The sequence below is a fragment of the Myotis davidii genome, unplaced genomic scaffold (assembly GCF_000327345.1).
Source record: "Myotis davidii unplaced genomic scaffold, ASM32734v1 scaffold930, whole genome shotgun sequence".
Taxonomy (NCBI): Eukaryota; Metazoa; Chordata; class Mammalia; order Chiroptera; family Vespertilionidae; genus Myotis; species Myotis davidii.
Window position 1 is genome coordinate 1254913 of NW_006282518.1, and position 6742 is coordinate 1261654.

The 6742-nt window shown below is 40.4% G+C and overlaps 1 protein-coding gene across 1 annotated transcript in view; it reads left to right on the forward strand.

Moving 5' to 3' along the window:
• Positions 1 to 6742, forward strand: part of MBTPS2 (membrane bound transcription factor peptidase, site 2) — a 55158-nt gene that overhangs the window by 530 nt on the left and 47886 nt on the right. The window lies entirely within an intron of this gene.

The window sequence follows — 6742 nt, forward strand, 5'->3', positions numbered from 1 at the left end:
TGGTGATCTGCAGCCGCAGTCGCATTGCGGGGCGATGCCCCGCAGCCTTTGGGTCCAGCCCTGGAGGCGATGGTAGTGGTCCTGGGAGGGCCGGGGCATGCCTTAATCAGCGGCAGTGCCCCAGGGTTAAAAATGAAATGTCCGCATAGGAAAGGTATTGTTACCCCCCATTGTCTTTGAGGCCACGACCCTCTAGCGCAGTGGTTCTCATCCTTCCTAATGCCGCGACCCTTTAATCAGTTCCTCATGTTGTGGTGACCCCCCAACCGTAAAATTATTTTCGTTACTACTTCGTAACTGTAATTTTGCTACTGTTATGAATCGTAATGTAAATATCTGATATGCAGGATGTGTTTTCATTGTTACAAATTAAAGCATAGTGATTAATCACAAAAACAATATGTAATTATATATGTGTTTTCCGATGGTCTTAGGCGACCCCCAAAGGGGTCGCGACCCACAGGTTGAGAACCGCTGCTCTAGAGACTCTGGTAGGGGAGTGAATCTAAATCAAGTTGTGTTTTACGTCTGAAACTTCAAAGTACACACGGTCATCTGCGGTTCCGGTTAAAATGCACATTCTGATTCATCCGGTCTGGGGCGGGGCCTAAGGTTCTGTGTTTCCAACCAGTTCCCAAGCGCTGCAAATGTTGTTTCCCAGGCTACCAGCCTATACTTCAGATAAATACTTAGCAGCAAGGATTTAGAATTCTGACTTCTCATATTCTAATTTGCATCTTCCACCAACCCTTCTTCACATTGACTATCCCTCCCCCACACATACACATACACACACTCTCCCTCTCCTCCCCCGCAACACACACACTCTGGGTACATGGTCCATTCTCCAGTTATTTGAAAAGGGTAGCAAAAATTATGAACATTTGACCATATGCTTCTAGCAACCTTTTGGAATTGAATATTTGAGGGTGGGGGTACTCTGTGTGGAATGAAATCATAAATTTTCAAATGTTTAATAAAAATTTTAATTACGAATAGTAAAACCTTGTCATGAATATCATCTTAAATAGTTTCGTTTGTGTTTTAGGTTTAATGGTAAAATGAAGTATTTGTTCTATTTCGTTGCATTTGAACTTGCAAAGTGAGGAGGTTACACAGTAGAGTCCTTAGATCTAGGATTGGGCTCTTCCACTTCCCAGTGATTGTGAGCTTGGGCAGAATAGTCTCTTGTGCTTCAATTTCTTCATCTTTAAAGTAGGGGTAATAATAGCAAAGATTTCCTGATATAGTAGAGAAGATTGCATTAGTACATCCACATAAAGCCTTGCTACTCAACCTGAGGTTCAAGGACCAGCAGCACCTGTATCATCTGGAAGCTTCTCAGAAATGCAGAATCTCAGTCCTCATATCTGGACTATAGAATCAGACTGTTCATCCTCATAGGATTTCCTAGGTGCTTCCTCTGCACATACTTGGCATAGTGCTTAGCATGTCATAAGCAATACAGACCACTGCTTCTTTAAACAGTGAATTTTGTTGTTTAGAAAAAAAGCAAAGCCACATGATTTCTTCATGTTGCATGTGTGATAAAATAAAAGGGATTTTTCAAACCTCTGTAGTCTCTGGTCAAGTGTGTGAGGTGATCAGGATGGAATTTTAATTTCAGTAACAGCCCCTGGCTCAAAAGACCCCTATTCCTTGAGCAAAAAAAACCCCAAAAAACTCTTATTCAGCATATCTGCCTGGGGAATGCAAAGGCCTCAAAGCTTTTCGAGTCTGTACCTTCAACTGTTTCAGGGAGTTGTTCTGCTATTGCACCCTTGGTTCTTTTATGATTTTCTCTGTGGACATCTAGTCGAGGGGTATGTCAGTCTCCTTTAAAAGTCTTGGAAAACAGGTAGGTTTCAGGAACTTCACCTGAAGATTGAGAGCAGAGAACATTACAGATCCAAAGGCAAATAGATACCTATATTCAGACTCAGGTCATTTTTTATGACTGTGATGGCGTGAAATATTCTTCTAGAAACATAAGTTTCTCAAATGGATGGGCATTGATATGACAAAATACTAACTGTACTTTCTGTAACTGAGGTAATGGGTACGTGTATATAAAATGACTTACATTATCCAAAATCTGTACTTAAGGACTTCAAACTTTCCTAAAAATAAAACTCTTATTAGGCTGTATTTAAGCAGCTATCCTGCCAACCCTGAATGTAAGAGAAATTACTGAGCTTGAGTTGTTTTTTCATTACTTTTACATGATCAAAGTAGGCCTCATTTCTTAGGGTTGCTCAGAAAAGAATAGAAAGCTGACTCCAACTGACCTGTTTCCTCTGTTTGACTGGTTGGGGTCTATTTAAATTATAAATAGGACAGTGATGGCGAACCTTTTGAGCTCGGCGTGTCAGCATTTTGAAAAACCCTACCTTAACTCTGGTGCCGTGTCACATATAGAATTTTTTTGATCTTTGCAACCATAGTAAAACAAAGATTTATATTTTTGATATTTATTTTATATATTTAAATGCCATTTAACAAAGAAAAATCAACCAAAAAAATGAGTTCACGTGTCACCTCTGACACACATGTCATAGGTTTGCCATCACTGGTTTAGGTCCTCTGCCCATTTATTTTTATTTTTATTTTTAAATGTTTTTATTAATTTTAGAGAGAGAGGAAGGGAGAGAGATAGAAACATGGATGAGAGAGGGACATCATTTGGCTGCCTCCTGCACGCCCCACCAAGGATTGAGCCCGCTGCAATCCAGGCATGTGCCCTGACAGGAATCAAACTGAGGATCTCTTGGCTCATGGGTCTATGCTCAACCACTGCTGGGCTCATTTTTTAAAAATATTTTTTTATTGATGTCATAGAGGAAGAGTGAGAAACATCAATGATGAGAGAGAATCATTGATCAGCTGCCTCCTGCATGCCCCCTACTGGGGATCAAGTCCGCAACCCAGGCATATGCCCTTGACCGGAATCATACCTGTGACCCTTCAGTCTACAGGCCAATGCTTTATCCACTGAGCCAAGCCGGCTAGGCCTGGGCTCATCTTTTTTTTTTTTATTGTGTTGTTTGTTTGTTTGGTGTTAAGTTGTATGAGTTCTGTTTATATTTTGGATATTAACCCCTTGTCGGAGCTGCTGTTTGCAAACACTATCTCCCATTCAGTTGGTTTCCTTTTTGTTTCTTTTGCTGTGCAGAATCTTTTTAGTTTTATATAGCCCCATTCATTTATTTTTGCCTTTACTTCCCTTGCCTTTGGTGATGAAACTCATAAAATCTTTTCCAAGACCAAGGTCCATGAGTTTAGAACCTATGTTTTCTTCTGTGTAATTTATTGTTTCAGATCTTATATTTAGGCCTTTGGTCCATTTGGAATTATTTTTGTACATGGGGACAAGCTGTAGTCTAGTTTCTTTCTTTTGCATGTGGCTTTTGAATTTTCCCAGCACCATTTATTGAAGAGACTTTCTTTTCATTGTGTATTTTTGGCTCCTATGTAAACAATTATTTGCCCATATATATGTGGTTTTATTTATGGGCTCTTATTTCTGTTCCATTGGTCTGTGTTACTGTTTTTCTGCCAGTATCATGCTGTTTTGATTATCTATGCTGCGAAGTATAATTTGAAGTCAGGTAGTGTGATACCTCCAGGTTCGTTCTGTGTGTGTGTGTGTGTGTGTGTGTGTGTGTGTGTGTGTGTGTGTGTGTTTTGTTTTGGCTATATTTTTATTTATTTCAGGGGCGGTTAATGCCCGGCGTGGGGTCCACCGGTTGTAAAAACATCAATAATGCAATAATGAGAGGGACTCATTGATTGGCTGCCTCCTGCATGCCCCCTACTGGGGATCAAGCCCCCACAACCCGTGCATGTGCCCTTGACCATAATCAAATCCTTCAGTCCACAGGCCAACCCTCTATCTACTGAGCCAAACCAGCTAGGGCCAGGTTCGTTCTTTTATCTCAGGACTGCTTTCACTATTCCAGGTCTTTTGTAGTTCCATACAAATCTGATTATATTTTGTTTTATTTCTTTAAAAAATGACATTGGAATTTTGATGGGGATTACATTCAATCTATATATTGCTTTGGGTAATATGTTCATTTTAACTGTTGATTCTCTCAATCCATGAACATGAAATATCATTTCATTTTATCGTGTCTTTTTCAATCTCCTTTAATAATGCATTGTGATTTTAAATATATAGTTCCTTCACATCCATTGTTAAATTTATTCCTAGGTATTTTATTCATTCTATTGCAATTGCAAAAGGAATCTTTTCTCATTTCTTTTTCTGAAATTTCGTTGTTAGTAAATAGGAATGCAGTGGATTTTTGTACATTGATTTTGTATCCTATAACGTTACTATATTTGCTTATTGTTTGTAATAGTTTTTTAAATACTTTTATTGATTTCAGGGAGGAAGGGAAAGGGAGAGAGAGAGAGAATCAGCAATGATGAGAGAGAATCATTGATTGGCTGGCTCCTGCACACCCCACACTGGGAATGGAGCCTGCAACTTGGGCATGTGCCCTGATTAGGAATCAAACCTTGACTTCTTGGTTCATAGGTCGACGCTCAACCACTGTGCCATGCTGTCCGGGCTGTAATAGTTTGTTTTTATTTGTTTTGAAGTTGCTCTTTTTAATAAAAATACGTTTTTATTGATTTCAGAGAGGAATGGAGAGGGAGAGAGAGATAAAAACATCAATGATGAGACTCATTGATCGGCTTGCCTCCTGGACGCCCCCTACTGGGGATTAAGCCTACAACCCAGGCATGTGTCCTTGACCGGAATTGAACCTGGGACCCTTCAGTCTGCAGGTAGGGCTGTAATAGTTTTTTTTGATGGAGTCTAGGGTTTTCTACATATGAAATCATGTCATCTGCAAAAAGTAACACTTTTAAGTCTTCATTCCCAACTTGGATGCTTTTTATTTCTCTTTCCTGATTGCTCTGGCTAGACTTCCAGCACTATGTTGAATAAGAGTAGTGAGAGTGGATATCCTTGTTCCTGATTTTAGAGGAAGAGCTTTCAGTTTTTCACCATTGAGTATATTAGCAGAGGGTTTGTTATATATGGTCTTTATTATGTTGAGGTACTTTCTTTCCATACTGATTTTATTGAGTGTGTTAGTCATAAATCCATGCTGTATCTTATCAAATGCTTTTCCTGCATCTATTGATAAGATCATGTGATTTTTATCCTTTGCTTTGTTAATGTGATGTATTACATTGATTGATTTGCATATGTTGAACCATCCTTGTGCCCTGGAATGAGCCCTACTTGATCATGATGTTTTGTTATTTTTATGTATTGTTTTATTCAATTTGCTAGTATTTTGTTTAGGATTTTTTGCATCTGTATTCATCAGAGATGTTGGTTTGTAGTTTTCCATTTTTGTGTTATCCTTGCCCAGTTTTGATATCAGGGTTATGTTGGCCTCATAAAATGTGTTAGGAAGTATCATCTCTTCTTCAATTTTTTGGAAGAGTTTGAGAAGGATAGGTATCAAATCTTTGAATGTTTGGTAGAATTCAAAACAAAGCTACCTGGTCCTGGACTATTATTTTGGGGAGGTTTTTTATAATTGTTTCAATTTCCTCACTGTTGACTGGTCTGTTGAAGTTTCCTAATTCTTCATGATTCAGTCTAGGAAAGTTATCTATTTCTAGGAATTTATCCATTTATTTATTCCCAGTGCTGTTCCCTGCAGCCATACGCTGCTGGCAGTGTAGCCTCGGTGCCTGGCAGTGGGGTGATGTGGGGGGGGGGCGGGAACCCGGCCACCTCTTTTGTTGCTTTGCCCTCCTGTCAGTGCCAACCGGTGGACCTTTGCATTGTTCCCACGCCTCCTGACACCCCACCTCCCCCCACGCCTTCACCGGACCCTGGGATTAGTCTCAGCTTGCCTGTCAGGGAAAAAATGATTTTGTAGTACCAGCTCTTCGGTATGCATATAATTTGCTCTGCAACCTAACACCAATGGTAAAGGGAGGCGAGCTCTGGGAGGTTAAGGGAAGGGCTGTGTGGCTTTGTTTCTCTGTCTGGAATGCCGATTGCCAGACAACGGAGGGCACACCTTTGTGCTTCATCCCTACCCAAGTCACTGGGCTCAGCTACAGCTAGTACTGCCTACTCCTACAGGAATGCTCACTAAATCCGTTTGCTCCCCCTGACTGAAAGCAGCGCCAGCCGCAGCCATCTGATTCCTTCCCTCTCTGGGCTGTTCCCTCTCCAGGCTGAGCCCCTTTGTGAGATCCCAGCTGCAGGGCTGCATCTGTGGCTAGTCTCAGCTTTTTCCCTTCCGGCCTTCCCAGTTTGCTCCCACTTGCCCACCTTTAGATGTTTCAGTGTGCGGTTTCTCAGACATGTTTGTGCGTTGAGCAGGGAGTCCTTTGTTGAAACTTCAAGGGGTAAGACCAAAGGAATCTTTCATGCCACCATTCCTCTGATGTCACCCAGTACACTATTTTTTTTATATTGATTTGAGTTGAAAATGTATTTAAATTAATTACAACTTTCTAAATGTTGGCTACAAGGAAATTTGAAATTACACAAACTTAATTTTGGCTGGCATTTGTGGCTCATATTTCTATTTGGACAATGCTGTTCTAAGCAGAGGTCAGCAAACTTTTTCTGTAAAGGGTCAGATGCTATTTTAGGCTTTGGGGCCACACAGGGTGTTACATATTCTTATTTTTGTTGTTGTTGTTGTTGTTGTCTTTGTACAATCTCTTAAAGATAAAAACCATCCTTAGTTCATAG